We start from the raw sequence: 18,466 nt of genomic DNA on the forward strand, positions 1-18,466 counted from the left end.
AGTGCTGGAAAATCTCAGCAGGTCTGGCAGCATTTTGTCAAAGAATCATCTGGACTTGAAGCTCCTTTCTCAGTTCTTTTTCATCTCCTTACAGATGTTGCTAGACTTGCTGAGATTTTCCAACATTTTCTTTTTTTGGTTTCAGATTCCAGCATCTGCAGTAATTTGCTTTTATCAATGGAGTGAAATACCTTTTGATTGATGCATACTTCTGACTGATCTGAGGGCACCATGATCGCTACCATTGTGCAATCAATAACTCACTGTTGCAGTGGAAATCCTCATACTGACTGGCCTCATCAATCGCAGAATGGATTCAGTGGCAGCCCCAGCAAGCATGATATCCATCACCTGGGTTGACGCACTTGTGAACAGTTTCTGGAGATGTCACCAGCAGGTCGCTGGGAGGAGCCGGAAGTGAAGAAATTCAGGGTTGTGATACCTTAAGCTCCAAAAGCAGTGCATGATCAGCTGGTCCACGTTCAAGGAGGACTTTTTCCAGGTCAGCAGCCATCTGACACGGGAGCCTGAACCTCCTGAGTTCCTAATTCTTGGTCATGTTCAAAAAGCTGACCTATGTCTGTGTGCCTGATGTGACGGGTTTCAACTCCAGCAACTGGAGCTCTCTGTTCATCCCCTCCATCCCCTAGTGTAGTGGGAGATGAGAGCTGTTTGCTACCTTTAGTGCTGCTTCTGCTGCTAATTCTCTTCTTGTTCCTTGTCAGAGTTCCAAGGTAAACTGCGTAAGCAGTCCCCTCCTCTTCAATGAAGCCCGGCAGCTGGGAAGTGTAGATCAAAGGCACAAATACAGAAGAATTTAACTTCCAGATTACTGGATGTCACCTTCAAAACAACAAAATCACTCTTTCAAACTAAGCCCTGAGAAGAAAACTCTTTCACCAAGGCAGAGATGAGCTGATATAATTCAATATTTGACGATAAGGGGTAAATCATTTTAGGACAGAGGTGAGAAGCAAACTCTTCATCCAGAGAGAGATGAACGCGTGGAATTCATTATCACAGAAAATAGTTGAGGCCAAAACATTGTGTGACTTCAAGAAGAAATTAGATATAGCTATTAGGATCAAAGGGATCAAGGGATATGAGGGAAGGCGGAATCAGGATATTGAATTTGAAGATCAGCCATGGTCAGAATGAATGATGGAGAAGGCTCAAAGGCCCGAATTGCCTACTCCTGCTTCTGGTATCTATGTTTTGAATATTTAAAGGTTTTCCAGCCTGTCAATTGCACAGCCCTGTTAATCCCCAGGAGCAGAGTCACAACAGAGCTCATGGACACGCTCAACAAGAACTGGCATGTGGAGGGCATCCTGGAGGACTGGAGGCGAGCAACAATCATCAAGCTGCCGACAAGAGGAGCCTCAGCAACTGCAACTGGAGGGGCATAACACTCAGTAAGGTCCTCACAATGCTACGCAGCAGATTGAAAGCAGAAGTAGGCCATAGTCTTTTTGATGCACAGCAGCTCCCTGGGGGGGCAGATCATTTTGTAAGTGGGTCTTTGTGGTCAGGAACATCAAGGAGCAGAGCCCAGTGTCTCACTAATTGTCATTACAGCCACTCATTATCAACTTCACTTGTCTCAAAAAGGCTTTTGACAACGTCCATCAGCACTCACTCTGTTACATCGCAAGACAGCTTGGCATCCTGGAGATGCATATTAACACTATCAAAATCTTATGGTGCCTGTGGTTCCAGTCACTGTATCAAGGCTGATTTAACTTGATTTGCTTTGATTTATTACTATCACATGTATTAACATGCAGTGAAAAGTATTGTTTCTTGCATGCTATACAGACAGAGCATATCATTCATAGAGAAACAAATGAGAGAGTGCAGAATGTAGTGTTACAGTCATAGCTAGGGTGTAGAGAAAGATCAACTTAATGCAAGGTAAGTCCATTCAAAAGTCTGACAGCAGCAGGAAAGAAGCTGCTCTTGAGTCAGTTGGTACATGACATAAGGCTTTTGTATCTTGTCCCTGATGGAAGAAGATGGAAGAGAGAATGGCTGGAGTGTGTGGGGTCCTTAATTCTGCTGGCTGTTTTGCCGAGGCAGTGGGAAGTGTAGACAGAGTCAATGGATGGGAGGCTGGTTTGCATAATGGATTGGGCTTCATTCACAACCTTTTGTAGTTTCTTGTGGTCTTGGGCAGAGCAGAAGACCTACCAAACTATGATACAACCAGAAAGAATGCTTTCTACGGTGCATCTGTAAAGGTTGGTGAAAGTCGTAGCCAACATATCAAATTTCCTTCTGAGAAAGCAGACGCGTTGGTAGGTTTTCTTAACTATAGTGTCAGCATGGAGGGACCAGGACAAGTTGTTGTTGACTCAGATACCCAAAAACTTGAAGCTCTTAACCATTTCTACTTCATCCCCGTTGATGTCGACATGGGCATGTTCTCCTTTAAGCTTCCTGAAGTCAATGACAATCTCCTTTGTTTTGTTGACATTGAAGGAGAGATTATTGTCACCACACCAGTTCACCAGTTTCTCTATCTCATTCCTGTACTCTGTCTCGTCATTGTTTGAGATCCGACAAACTTGAAAATCGAGCTGGAGGGGAATTTGGCCACACAGTCATAGGTGTATAAGGAGTATCGTAGGGAACTGAGAACACAGCCTTGTGGGGCACCAGTGTTGAGGATTACCATGGAGGAGGTGTTGTTGCTTCTCCCTACTGATCATGGTCTGTGGGTTAGGAAGTTCAGGATCCAGATGCAATGGGAGGAGCTGAGGCCAAAGACATGGAGATGAGTTTGGAGATGAGTTTCATAGGAATAATGGTATTGAAGGCTAAGCTGAAGTCAATACATAAGAGTCAAACAAAGGTGTTTTTGTGGATCTAGATGTTCCAGGGTTGAGTGCAGGGCCAGGGAGATGGTGTCTGTGGTGGACCTGCTGAGACAGTAGGTGAACTGTAGTGGATCCAGGCAATCTGGGAGCCTGGAATTGATTCATGCCATGACAAGCCTTTCAAAGCACTCCCCAATGATGGATGTCAGAGCCACCGGGCGATAGTCATTAAGGCACGCTGCTTGGTTTTTCTTTGGTACTGTAATGATGGTCACCTTCTTGAAGCAGATAGAAACCTCAGATTGTTGTAGACTGGCACGGACACCACAGTCTCCTTCAATTTCATCACAGGATCACGGCACAGCTGGATACTCTCCCCATTCCTTTTCTTCCTGGTTTTTGGTTTAATTATGAAGAAGGCAATGGTGGGTGCAGAACTTAGCATCCCTTGGCAACATGATTGGTTAAAAGACTAGGAATTTCGCTGATGACTTGCTACTGAAGAATCACGTGCACACCTAGGCATGACACTGAGAGTTGCGGCGCCAAGTTTGGTTCACACATCTGCTGTGAGAAGACCATAACAATGATGATTGGATGGCAACAAGGACCATCCATCGCCATCTGGCAACTGAATATTTGGAACATTGATCATTTGCACTACCTAGGAAGCCACATGTCCAGGAAGAGTGATGTTGAGATTGATGGTCACACAAGAATCAGCAAAGCAGCATCACTTTTCCAAAGGCCCCACATAGGCTGGTAGCCATCACCATCAACACAGCTGTGAAACCGCTACACTATGTGTCCAGACTCATACCAACTGAAATCCATGCCAGTGGAACATGGAAGAGAACAGCAAAGGTGTCAGACAAGTTAAATATCTTTTGCTAGTGTTGCCCGCTTAAGATTCTGGACATCATATGGCGAGACAGCATCACTAATGAATAAGTGCTACAGAAGACTGGTCAGAGACACCTGCGGGGCATTGTGAGGGAGAGGCAACTCAGTGGGCATGACATGTACTCCCATGAGAATGGCAGTAGGATAGACACCAACAGATAGAGAAGTAAGCAGGGCCAACAAAAGAAGATCTGGCAAAGTACATTTGAGGAGGATCTCCAAAAACAGCCCATGGCCTGGACTGGAGTGAAGGAAATGGACTACGGCTGGTGGCTGAGCCTTGTTGCCTATTGTCCCACATGGGGCCAGAGGAACGAAGTCTATGGAAGTGAGATAATTCCTGCCTCATCTTTTTGCCTTGTTCACTCTGTTGTGTTCCAGGAAGCCCAGGAAATTTTGCGGTGGACAGTGAAATCAGAATCCGTGGTTAATGATGCAGTCGATTGCAGCTTATAATAAGCAGAACTGTCTGACTCACGGGATGTCCTGTGTGTTTACAAATGTGCTCCAGTTCAAGATGTAAGCTGGTAGTGCCTCACATGCTGGCATTTTTTGAAGTTTTAACCTCCTGAATGACCAACCCTGACATGATAAAATTCATCCCAAAGAGTTATAAACTTCACAGAATATGAAAAGACCAAGCAGCTTGTCCTGAGGGTATTCTGAAAGACCAACCCATTTAGCGCCTTTCTCTCTACATTTTACTTTGTCAAATCTTTCACCATGTCCATTTTCTAAAGTTATTTATGGACCCAGCTTTCACCATTATTTCTGATAGGGGATTCCATTTCCTGACATTTGTGTGCATGGATGTAAGTCTTTCTCTTTATTCTTTTGTTAATTAAGCATCTGAGATCACGTACCAACCGACTCAAGAAAAGCTTCTTCCCTACTGCCATCAGATTTTTGAATGGAACTACCTCATATTAAGTTTCTCTACACCCCCCCCAGCTATGACTGTTACACTATGTTCGGCGCCCATTCCTTCCTCCTTTCATAGAACATAGAACATAGAACATAGAACATAGAACACTACAGCACAAACAGGCCCTTCGGCCCACAAGTTGCGCCGATCACATCACCTACCAACCTACAGACCTATCTATAACCCTCAATCTCATTAAACCCCATATACTCATTCAGAAGTCTTTTAAAAGACCCCAGCGAGTTCGCCTCCACCACCACTGACGGCAGCCGATTCCATTCACTCACCACCCTCTGAGTGAAAAACTTACCCCTAACATCACTTCTGAACCTCCCTCCCCGCACCTTAAATCTGTGTCCTCTCGTAGCGACCATTTCAAACCGGGGAAATAGCCTCTGAGAGTCCACCCTATCTATTCCTCTCAACATTTTGTAAACTTCTATCAGGTCGCCTCTCAACCTTCGTCTCTCCAGGGAAAAGAGTCCCAGCTCCCTCAACCTAACTTCATAAGGCATGCCTCCCAGTCCAGGCAACATCCTTGTAAATCTCCTCTGCACCCTTTCAATAGCTTCTACATCTTTCCTATAGTGAGGCGACCAGAACTGCGCACAATACTCCAAATGAGGCCTGACAAGGGTCTTATAAAGTTCCAGCATTACCTCCCGACTCCTAAACTCAATCCCTCGATTAATGAAGGCCAGTACACCATACGCCTTCTTGACCACCTCCTCCACCTGCGAGGCCGATTTAAGAGTCCTGTGGACCCGGACCCCAAGATCCTTCTGCTCCTCAACACTACTCAGACTTCTGCCCTTGATAGTGTACTCGTTCATCCCGTTGGTTCTGCCAAAATGGACGACTACACATTTATCCGCGTTGAAGTCCATCTGCCACTTCTCCGCCCAGTCCTGCATCCTATCTATGTCCTGCTGCAACTTTTGCCATCCTTCCAGATCATCCACAACACCACCGACCTTCGTGTCATCAGCGAACTTACTTACCCATCCCTCCACTTCCTCATCCAGGTCATTTATGAAAATGACAAACAACAAGGGTCCCAGAACAGATCCTTGAGGCACTCCGCTGGTGACTGACCTCCATTCAGAAAAAGCCCCATCCACAACCACTCTCTGCCTTCTGCAGGCAAGCCAGTTCTGGATCCACAAGGCCAAAGGCCCTTGGATCCCATGCCCTCTCACCTTCTCAAGAAGTCTTGCATGGGGGACCTTATCAAACGCCTTGCTGAAGTCCATGTACACTACGTCCACGGCACTTCCTTTGTCAATGTGTTCAGTCACATTATCGAAGAACTCAACTAGGCTTGTAAGGCACAACCTGCCCTTGACAAATCCATGCTGACTATTCCTGATCATGTCAAACCTCTCCAAATGTTCGTAAATCTTGTCCCTCAGAAGCCTCTCCATCAGCTTACCAACCACTGAGGTCAGACTCACCGGTCGGTAATTTCCCGGGCTATCTCTGTTCCCTTTCTTAAAAATAGGAACTACATCTGCAATCCTCCAATCCTCTGGAACCTCTCCCGTCTCCAATGACGACGCAAAGATCATCGCCAGGGGCTCTGCAATCTCTTCCCTCGCCTCCCACAGTATCCTGGGGTACATCCCATCTGGTCCCGGCGACTTATCTACCTTGATAGAATTCAAAAGTTCCAACACATCCTCCTCCTTAATATTCACGTACTCAATCCTTTCCAAATGCTGCAAATCCATAACAAAATCTCCCAGATCGGCTTCCACCGTGAATACTGAGGCGAAGTACTCGTTAAGCACCTCCGCCATTTCTTCTGGTTCCACACAAACCTTTCCCCCCTCACCTTTTATAGGTCCTATCCCTTCTCTTCTTATCCTTTTACCTTTCACATATTTATAGAAGGCCTTGGGATTCTCCTTAATCTTACCCGCCAAGGTCTTCTCATGACCCCTTCTGGCTCTCCTAATTTCCCTTTTAAGTTCCCTCCTACAGTCCTTATACTCCTCAAGATCTTTAACATCTCCTAATTCCCTGAACCTCTTGTACACCTTCCTTTTCTTCCTGACTAGGTTCAACACATCCTTCGTGCACCACGGTTCCCTCGACCCACCAAAACCCCCTCGTCTCATCGGAACGTTGTCATTCAGAGCTCCAGACACACATTCCTTGAATATCTGCCACCTTCCTTCGGTACTTTTCCCTAAGAACGCCTCCTTCCAGTTTATTTGTCCAAGTAACTTCCTGACTTCTTCGTATCTCCCCTTACCCCAGACAAACACCTTCCTAGCCTGCCTGATCCTATCTCGTTCCAACGCAATTGTGAAGGAGATAGAATTATGGTCACCATATCCAAGATGCTCTCCTACCGAAAGATCCATCACCTGCCCTGGTTCATTCGCCAGTACCAGGTCAAGTACAGCCTCTCCCCTCGTAGGCTTGTCCACATACTGCGTCAGGAAACCCTCCTGAACACACCTAACAAACTCCTCCCCATCTATACCCCTTTCCTTCTCCTCTATGTATTCTATGTTTTATCTGTACAGCATGCAAGAAACATTAATTTTCACTGTGTCCCAATACATGTGGCGATAATAAATCAAATCAAATATTGACAACATTAACAGCGATTTCTTACATTTATATAATTCCTTGTAGGTTATGAAATGCCCCAAGCCAAATGCCAGGAAGGTATGCCACTGCGCCATTTAGAATCATAGAATCCCTACAGAAAAGAAGGAGGTCATTCAGCTTTTCATGTCTGCACAGACAACAATCACACCCAGGGTCTCTCCCTGTAACCCAATATATTTAACCTCCTAATCCCCCTGACTCTAAGCGCCCATTTTCATTCTAAGTGCTGGAGTGACTTGAAACTGGGTGTGTTTCAGATCCGACCTTCAGACCCGTTCTCAGGCGCCCCCATACACACTCTGCCTGAAAAAATATCGGCGATTTCGAATCACAAGCCTGTGGGCGGAGCTTAATGCTTCCGAAACTCTGCAGCTCTGATTGACACCTCCAACTGCGCATGCACAGTAAAACAAAAGATAATGCCCCCCTCAGGCCCCCACAGACATTGATCCACCCCCACAACATTAATGACCAATTTATCACCCCACCCCCTTGCAACCCACACTATTGTGGCCCCTTGCACGCCCCCACGATCACATGCAGAGTGATGGCGGATCTTCCCTTTCCCCCTCGCTGAGCAGACAGAATGTCAGCGGACACCCCGTACCCCCACCCTGCCCCCTCAACTGATCTGAGTGGAGCCATTTGATCCACCACCACCAGTACCAACCCTCCCCCCCCACCCCACTGCCACTGAAATGTGTGGAGCCATCAAGTTGCACCAAAAATGGGCACAGGTTGATGATAAAATTGGGCCCTAAGGGGCAATTTAACATGGCCAATGCACATAACCAGCACATCTTTGAACTATGGGAGAAAACCGGAGCAACCAGAGGAAACCCACGCAGATACGGGGAGAATGTACAAGTTCCACACAGACAGTGACCCAAACCAGGAATCAAACCTGGGTCCCTGGCACTGTGAGGCAGCACTGTGCCACTATACCACCCCCTATCTATTCAAGGAGATATTAGCTCAGATGACCAAATTCTAGATCAAAGAGTTTGGATTTAAGAAGTGGCTTAAAGCATGGAGGTGAGGTCGAGAGACTGAGAAGTGTAGGAAGCTTATCCCTGACTTGGGAGATGAGGAAACTAAAACCACAGCTATCAACTGTGGATCAATTAAAATTGGGGGTGCAGGAGATGTTGAGTCAAAATGTTCCACGGTTAACTCACTTCATTACATAACAGATCCAATTCTGAGTAGGACCATAATTCACTACCACTTAATTTACACTTCTATAATGTACCTGATTTTCAACTGAAGTTGAATACCCAGCACCATTCAATTGGATCATGGCTGATCTGTACCTCATTCTCATTTACTCAATATTTTTAACCTAAAAGAAATCTATCGATCTTTGTTGTGCACCTTTCAATTGAACCAGCATCCATAGCATTTTGGAGGGCATCTTTAAGATTTCCAATTGCATGAAAAAAAATTGTAATGGCACTCCAAAATGACCCAACTCTATGCTTACGATTGTCGCCCCTTGTTCTGGATTTATCCACAGAGGAAATAATTTCCCTGTATCTACCCTTCCAGATCTCTTTCATTATTTAAAGTACCTTGGTTAGATCACCACTCAACCTTCAAAATGCAAAAGAAGACAAATCAAGTCAATGCAACATGTCTTCATAACTAAACCTTTCAAGCTCTGGTACCATTCTGGTGAGGAGGTCTTGTGGCACATTAGGTAGTATCCCTGCCTCTGAGCCAGAAGCTCCAGGTTTAAGTCCCATCCCAGAACTTGATGACCAAAGAAGGTGTGTTCATAGCATAGGTCAAACATGGAGGCAGGCCAAGCTTGCCCCAAGACAGGAAGATCCCACCTGACGTTAATGGACCTTTGCATGATCCTATCCCTCCTGCGATGATTCCTGTGGTAGAAGGGATAGGAAAATGCCACCTGTAGTGTTTGTTAATCTGCAAATCTTCCAACAAGCCAATGGCTGGTGAGAAGAGTGAGAGTAAGAGTTGGAGTAAGAATAAGTGGGAGTAAAAGTAAGAGTTGGGGCGGCACAATTGTTAGCACTGCTGCCTCTCAGCGCCAGGGACCAGGTTCAATTCCAGCCTTAGGTCACGGTCTGTGTGGAATTTACATGTGCAAATTCTCATTTCTGCGTGCGTTTCCTCCGGCTGCTCTGGTTTCTTCACACATTCCAAAGGCATGCAGGTTACGTAGATTGGCCATGCTAAATTGCTCCTTACTGTCAGGGGGACTAGCAGGATAAATGCATGGGGTAACAGAGATAGGGCTTGGATGGGATTATTGTCAGAGCAGGCTCAATGGGCCGAATGGCCTCCTTCTTCACTGTAGGGCTTCTATGAGAGACTGGTCAGCTATGTTTGATTCTAGTAGTGCCCCTTAAGCTATAAACCTCTGGTGACAGTGTAACTAAATGTCCCAGGAATTACCAGTTATGGAAACAGAAAAGCCTGCCTTAGTGCACCACTGGGTGTAGGAATTGGACCATTCTGGTGAGTGTAAGCTGCACTTGCTCCAGGGCCAATATCTTCTCTGTGGTTTGTTCAAAACCTAAGGCATTACTCCAGATGAAATTGGGCAAAAGCTGAAAACACTGAACACAAATTCCACTCTCATGTAACTCAAACCTCTTGAGATAAAGACCAACATCACCTTTGATCTTTTTTATCAAGGAACAATGCAGGAGTAATGCCTTTTCTTTTTGTTAAAGAGTTTAATCCATGGTTCGGTTGAAGGTTTCCTGTTCTGCTCCACAGACACAAGCATTAAATCTGGGATGGCACACTCATGCAGCACTGCCAAGTTCATAATGTTCCTTTTTCTGCTCAAGTTGTTGTCAGATTAATTAAATGGGGAACTCTGAGGTCAAAATCAATGTGGCACACTGTTGAATTTCGAGGGGAGTTCAGCTTTAGAATGCATAACACAGCTGTAAATAAATGAGTCAACCTGTGATTTGAACTTTGTTTGGGGCTGAAAATCAGGTGGTCTTGGACGAGAGGAGCCAGAAGTTGAGATAAATGCGACATCAAATTATAACTAAGACAATCACGAAAAACTGAGGATGCTGGAATCTGAAACAAAAACTGAAAAATGCTAGAAAATCTCAGCAGGTCTGACAGCATCTGTGGAGAGAGAATAGAGTCAGCATTTTGAGTCATAGAAATCATAGAACCCTACAGTGCAGATAGAGGCCCTTTGGCCCATCGAGTCTGTACTGACCACAATCCCACCCAGGCCCTACCCCCATATCTCTACATATTTTTAGCCACTAATCCCTCTAACCTACGCATCTCAGGACACTAGGGGCAATTTTAGCATGGCCAATCAACCTAACCCGCACATCTTTGGACTGTGGGAGGAAACCGGAGCACCCGGAGGAAACCCACGCAGACAGGGGGAGAATGTGCAAACCCCACTCACAGAGTCTAGATGACCCTTTGTCAGAGCTGACGAAGAGCTGATGGCTCTGATGAAGGGTCATCCTGACTTGAAACGTTGGCTCTACTCTCTGCAACATGTTTTCATAATTAAACCCTTCAAGCTCTGTACTGATATGATGACAAGGTCTTGTGCCACAATGGGTAGTGTCTCTGCCTTTGAGTCAGAAGCTCGGGTTTGAGTCCAAGACTTGATGGCTAGATACTGTCAGGTCTGCTGAGATTTTCCAGCATTTTCTGTTTTTCTATCAAATTATAACTCATGTCTTTGGATTTTATGCCCTGTTATTAATCCCACGTTAATTTCTGCAGACTGAACGGGAATTTTTTCAGAAGTATGACTGCTGCATACTCTGGCCACATGTGGATCTTGTGAATAGTATTCGTAGGCTGATTAATCAATAACAGCTTACATGTATATAGCACCCTTAGCATAGTAGAAAGCCCCATGGAACTTCACAGGAGCATCGGTAGACAGATTTTGAAACCAAGTCACAAAAAAGAGATGTGTTAGAGGTGGGGAGTGGGAGCTGGAATTTTGCTGTCTTGGCATGTTCAAGCCTCAATCCACAATCTTGGCTGAGAGCTCAGACATCCATTTGGCTGTTGAAGCTGAAGCAAAATGCTGTAGATGCTGGAAATCTGAAATAAAAACAGTAAATATTAGAGAACCCCAGAAATCTGGCAGTATCTGGGGTGAGAGAAACGGAGTTAATATTTCAAGTCCAATATGGCTCTCCAATGGAACTATTGAAGCAGCTGTGTCCCAGAGAATGTGACACTTACTCGATAGCTCTGGCTCTCTGATCTCTTCTGTCAACTGCACAATCTTTATCTACACAGGATAGAGGAGTTTTAACTACTTACAGATTCTGTTATTGATACTTTAATTGTTCTAGATGATTTGACATTTTTATTGGCCTGTAGCAAAAGCATTATTTTTATGAAGGTTTAAAATTATGAAAGCATGACTATATTTTTAAAGCATTTTTAACACATCCAAATGTCACAAAATGTTAATTGGTTCTATGGAGTAGGTGAATGGGCATGGAAATGCCATAACATGGCAAGGGATATATGGGACCATAGGGGAATGGTGAGGAGCATAGTTTGATATGAAGTGCATGAGGTAATATGGGAGACTTGGGTAAGAGCTTTCGAACATGCCTTTTTAAATGTTCCCTTATCCAAATTATATTTCATGATAGATCTGTGGTGCCGTGAACCACAAGTCCTATAAAAGCAGACCCAACTCCATGACTAGGAATTTCCTAAACATCTGCATCTTTCTATTCTTCTTAAAACCAACCTTGTTGCTCACCTTTCTGGTTACCTGTTCTAATGGGCTGGATTATCAAGGAGATAAGGGAGATGCCATGCAGGGGTAAAAATGATTGCTGGGACCATATTTTGGGATATCAAGAGTTTCCAATCTTTAACATGCTGTTTAAGTGTGTGGGCTGATTCAGGTCAGACACCTACTCCCTACATTCCCAGTCCATCAGTAAACCTGTCTCCCATCCATTGACTCTGTCTACACTTTCCTCTGCCTTAGAAAAACAGCCAGCATAATCAAGGACCTTGTGACTCTGGATATACTCTCTTCCAATTTCTTCCGTCGGGAAAAGGATACAAATGTCTGAGGTCACGTACCAACCAACTCAAGAACAGCTTCTTCCCTGCTACCATCAGACTTTTGAATGTGCATGACCATTGCTACAATAGAATTATTTAGTATTTTTTTATTTGATTTGATTTAATATGCATTAATATACAGTGAAAAGTATTGTTTCTTGCATGCTATACAGACAAAACATATCATTCATAGAGAAGGAAAGGAGAGAGTGCAGAATGTAATGTTACAGTCATAGCTAGGGTGTAGAGAAAAATCAGCTTGGCGCAAGGTAGCTCCATTCAAAAGTCTGATGGCAGCAAGGAAGAAGCTGCTCTTGAGTCGGTTGGTATGTGACCTCAGACATTTGTATCTTTTTCCCAATGGAAGAAGATGGAAGAGAGAATATCCAGAGGCCACAGGGTCCTTGATTATGCTGCCTGCTTTTCTGAGGCAGAGGATAGCGTAGGCAGAGTCAATGGATGGGAGGCTGGTTTACTGACAGACTGGGAGTGTAGGGAGCAGGCGTGTGACCTGATCCAGCCCACACCCTTAAACAGCACTGTTAAAGATCAAAAACTCTTGAAATCCCAAAATTATGTCCCAGCAATCATTTTTACCCCTGCATGGCATCTCCCCTATCTCCTTGATAATCCAGCCCATTAGAACAGAACGTAAGAACATAAGAAATAGGAGCAGGAGTAGGCCATCTTGCCCTTCGAGCCTGCCCCGACATTCAATAAGATCATGGCTGACCTGAAGTGGCTCAGTTCCACTTTCCCCATAACCCTTAATCCCCTTGCCTACCAAAAACCTATCTACCCGCGTCTTAAATGTATTTAGTGAGGCAGCCTCCACCACTTCCGGGCAGAGAATTCAAGAGATTCACCACCCTTTGAGTGAAGAAGTTCCTCCTCAACTCCGTTCTAAACTGCCCCCCCCCTTATCTTGAAGCTGTGCCCTCTAGTCCTGCTGTCCTTTCTGAGCGGGAAGAACCTCTTCACCTCTACCCTATCCATCCCTTTCATCATCTTGTACGTCTCAATGAGATCTCCCCTCATCCTTCTAAACTCTAACGAGTACAAGCCTAGTTTATTCAGCCTCTCCTCATAGCTCAACCCCCTCGACTCCGGTATCAGCCTAGTGAACCTCCTCTGAACTCCCTCCAAGGCCAATATATCCTTGCGCAAGTGCGGCAACCAAAACTGCACACAGTACTCCAGCTGCAGCCTCAACAGTACCCTGTACAGTCACAGCAAGACCTCCCTGCTGTTATATTCTATCCCCCTCGCTATAAAGGCCAGCATTCCATTCGCCTTCTTGATCACCTGCTGCACCTGCAGACTGGGTTTTTGCGACTCATGCACAAGGACCCCCAGGTCCCTCTGCACTGTAGCATGCTGCAGCTTTTCACCCTTTAAATAGTAATCCCTCCTACTATTATTTCTGCCAAAGTGGATAACCTCACACTTGCTAACAGGTGACCAAAAGGATGAGCAACAAGGTCAGTTTTAAGAAGGATAGAAAGATGCATATGTTTAGGAAATTCCTAGTCTTAGGACTTATGATGATTGAAGGGAGAATTGTCAATATTGGTATGAAAGAAATTGGTGATGAGTTAGAAGCCAGAATTAGAGGGTTGTAAAATATCTCAGAGGATTGCCAGGGTGGAGGAGGTTGCAAAAGTTGCAAATGGAGGGATTTGAAACAACGTTGAAAATCTTAAAATCACAACTTTACTGGACCAGGAGCCAATTTATGTCAGCAAATGTTGCAGTGAAAGGTGATGAAGATTGGTGCAGTTAGGATATGGGCAATAGAAACCCACTCTGAAATTCTTCCTAGCTCAGGAGATTGGCACCACTGCAGTGTGCATGTCCACACCAGATCTGTAAAGGACCTCTTTGGGTTTTGCCAGTGGGTCATGGGGAGGTCAGATGGATGAGTGGATATCACACTTCGAAACACTTCCTAGATTTTTGCCTCACACATAAGGGATCTGGCTGGAATAGGGTACCTCAGGATTTCCCTGTTGGGTAATGTTTAGGTTTTTATGGTGTTTGCCCATAGTGTTATTGAAATTAATATTGATACAGCATAATGAAGGCAAGAGAAAATCTAGGGCCTTGATTGACAGTGGAACCAGCTGTGCACATCCTTAACTAATGAGATTTAAATATTGGAATAAACAGAGCAAGGACTGACAATTCACAATCTGAGGGAATTTGATTCAACAATTAGAAATGTTCACATTCTCGCTGGGTTGGCAACTTGGCAGTCAATCATAATTTAACAAAGCATTGTTGAAAGGGTACTTACACTATTAATTACTGGACTTAACTTTCTGTGGTGACTTTAATGGCCTATTAATATGTAAATTCAGTGACCTCATGAAACCCACAGGGAGTTTGGGCGCAAGATGCTGTTTTCGTGAAGCTAATGACTGAGTGCTATAAATCATCCAGCAATTTGAGGCCATTTGTGATTCACAGTTAATTTCTTCCTTACCACAAGCTTTGGCTGTTTGGCACATTAATAACAGCCTGTGTTGTTTAGACTCTGTTAATTTCTCAGCAAAGTCTGGGCCATTTGTGAATCAACATTAGCATTCAATTTCACGAGTGCGTTTTATCAGAAGAGACCTTTGGTACATTTCTAAAGTGGCACTATGTGTGGAAACACTTCCCAATTTCTTTAATAAAACATCCTAAAAGGTATAAGTCACTTTTTTTTCTCTCTAATTGAATTACTTAAAGTAAGCCACAATGAACAATATATTCAGAGAACCATTTTGCAGACATGTTAACATTGAATATACAACAAGGTCAGGAAATTTAATTAACTCACCTTAGGGCAAATTTATGATTTCATCTATTTCAGTTGGGAAAAGAGTTGCTCTTATGGAACTGATGTTGCCTTGGTGTTTTTAATGCTCTTTAATGTGAAAAGCTAGTGACTTCATGTCACAAGGTACAAGATGGTATTTACATGAAACTAGTGACAGAATCATTGCTGTAAATGGAAACATGTTTAACTTTCTCTGTTCTGTAAGACAGAATTATAGAAACAGAAACTGGAAGTAGGAGTAGGCCACTCAGCCCTTCCAGCTTTCTCCGCCATTCACTTTAATCATGGCGGATCATCAAATTAAATACCCTAATTCCACCTTTCCCCCATATCTCTTCATTCTTTGGCCCCCAAGAGTTTTATTTAACTTCTTCTCGAAATCACACAACATTTTGGCTTCAATTACTTTCTATGGTAGTGAATTCCACACACTCACCACTCTCTGAGTGAAGAAGTTTCTCTTCACCTCAACCCTAAAAGATTTACCCTTTATCCTCAAACTATGACCGTGAGTGCTGGACTCCCCCACCATTGGGAACATTCTTTCTGAATCTACCCTGTGTAACCCTGCTAGAATTTAGCTCTTTGGATTTGATCTTGATATCTTCACTGTAAATAGCTAAGTGGATGGTTACTTGGTCAGGATCCAGCAATGATTTTCTCAGAGAAACAGCTGCCACACAAACAACTAGTTTACTGCATTCCCCAACAAATCAATGGCTTATGATCAATAGCTGAGTCAGTGAGGTGGAATGTAATTTTCTAAATTAATAACGTAACATAGAGAAAGTCTGAGATCAACAAGAATGAAGATCATGTGGACAAATTATAATCGAGGCTGCTTGTGATGCCAAAAAGACAAACAACTCAGACCATTGTCCAAGCTGTGACTCAGTTGGTAGCACCTGTGCCCTGAATCATAAGGTTAAGGCTCCAATCCCATACCAGGGTCTGGAGCACAAAGCCTAGGCTAACAGCTTAGTGGCGCATTGAGGATGTGCAACGGTGATACAAACACTCTGAGCTTGCCCTGTCATTTCTTTGTGACAGTTGAGACAAAAGAAATATTCATCCTTGAGGTGGGCAGCAGGAGTTGGGAAAATTCTAACCACCTGCCAAAGGAGAAAGTGCCCACAATGACAGAGTTTTTATTTCTGGGGACTGTAATCAGGCCAGTTAACCTGGAGAAAAAAAAAGTGCAAAGGCAGTCACAGGCTCTGCTGGGTAGCTTGGTGGCTATTTAAACATAACGTGGAGATGCTGGCGTTGGACTGGGTTAAACACAGTAAGAAGTCTCATAACACCAGGTTAAATCTAACAGGTCTATTTGGTAGCAAAAGCCACCAGCTTTCAGAGCGCTGCTCCTTCGTTAGATAAGTGGGAGTTCTGTTCACAAACAGGGCATATAAAGGCACAAACTCAGTTTACAACATAATGGTTGGAATGTGAGTCTTTACAGATAATCAAGTCTTAAAGGTACTGGCAATGTGAATGGAGAGAGGGTTAAGCACAGATTAAAGAGATGTGCATTGTCTCCAGCCAGGGCAGTTAGTGAAATTTTGCAAGCCAGGCAAGTCGTGGGGGTTACAGATAGTGTGACATGAACCCAAGATCTCGGTTGAGGCCTTCCTGATGTGTGTGGAACTTGGCTATCAGTCTCTGCTCAGCAAATATGCGCTGTCGAGTGTCGTGAAGGCTGCTTTGGAGATCGCTCACCTGAAGATCAGAGGCCGAATGCCCGTGACCGCTGAAGTGTTCCTCAACAAGAAGAAAACACTCTTGCCTGGTGATTGTCGAGCGATGTTGATTCATCTGTTGTTGTAGCGTCTGCATGGTCTCCCCAATGTACCATGCTTCGGGACATCCTTTCTGCAGCGTATCAGGTAGACAATGTTGGCCGAGTTGCAAGAGTATGTACCATGTACCTAGTGGATGGTGTTCTCACGTGAGATGATGGCATCGGTGTCAATGATCCGGCACATCATGCAGAGGTTGCTGTGGCAGAGTTGTGTGGTGTTGTGGTCACTGTTCTCCTGGAGGCTGGGTAGTTTGCTGAGGACAATGATCTGTTTGAGGTTGTACAGTTGTTTGAAGGCAAGAAGTGGGGTTGTGGGGATGGCCTTGGCGAGACGTTCGCCTTTATCAATGACATGTTGAAGGCTCCGGAGGAGATGTCATAGCTTCTCCGCTCTGGGGAAGTACTGGACGGTGAAAGGTACACTGTCCACCATGTCCCGTGTTTGTCTTCAGAGGACATCGGTGCGGTTTTTCGCTGTGACGTGTTGGAACTGTTGATCGATGAGTCAAGTGCCATTTCCTGTTCTTACATTGTCTGTACCTTTAAGACTTGATTACCTGTAAAGACTCGCATTCCAATCTTTATTTTGTAAATTGACTTTGTGTCTTTATATGCTGTTGTAAAAATCAGCCTGTTTTAACCCTTATACGATGGACAAATAACTTTGAGTAGACGCCTTATTAGTACAAACAATATTTATTTAAACCCACACAATCAATAATCACCCACCCGACCAACAATAAGTTATCTTACAGAAAATACTAGAATTCAAGTACAATACAAGACCTTGACTTAACTGTGTGTGACTGACAAATACCCAAACAGATACTGGCCTTTATCTGTGTGCTGGTCTTGGTAGTTGTCTGTGTAGTTTGGTCCTTTGCTCTGGTCTGGCATTCTGGCTGTAGTCTCTCTTTCTTCCTTCTTGGGTGTGGTAGCTCTCCTCTTGCTGGCGATGTTCACCATTGTTGTAGCTCGTTCGTGGGATCAGAGAGAGAGAGAGATTCCTGGTTGTGCAGCATCCTTTATACCCCGTTTGGTTTCACACCCTTTTTTTGGCCATTGCCAATCAATCGATCAGGACTTGATCACCCTGATTGATAAGAGTCCAATCAGGTGCTACCACACCGATCTCTGGGTGTGCCCCTGGCGGCCATGCCTGTATGTGTTGTAGGCACATAGGTCACATACCTTCCTCCTAAATAAGGATTCACGGTGCCTTTACGTCTGGCACACAACCCAGTGTGACCAGAAAGTCTCTTTCATCCTGGAGATGGCCCATATCCTGTGTATTCACTCATCAGGGTTGCAGCCTGTTTGTCTGTCTTTAAACTGCAGCCTGTCGGTTTAGTTTCTTGCCCAGTTATCCCAGAGTGCTTTACAAAACGCCATTTTAGTTGGCCTGTTTGGCTACAATGCCCTGTTTGTGAACAGAACTCCCACTTACCTGACGAAGGAGCAGCGCTTCGAAAGCTAGTGGCTTTTGCTACCAAATAAATTTGTTGGAC

Source organism: Carcharhinus amblyrhynchos, chromosome 7, assembly GCF_965287045.1.
Source record: "Carcharhinus amblyrhynchos chromosome 7, sCarAmb.v2.hapA, whole genome shotgun sequence".
Classification (NCBI taxonomy): domain Eukaryota; kingdom Metazoa; phylum Chordata; class Chondrichthyes; order Carcharhiniformes; family Carcharhinidae; genus Carcharhinus; species Carcharhinus amblyrhynchos.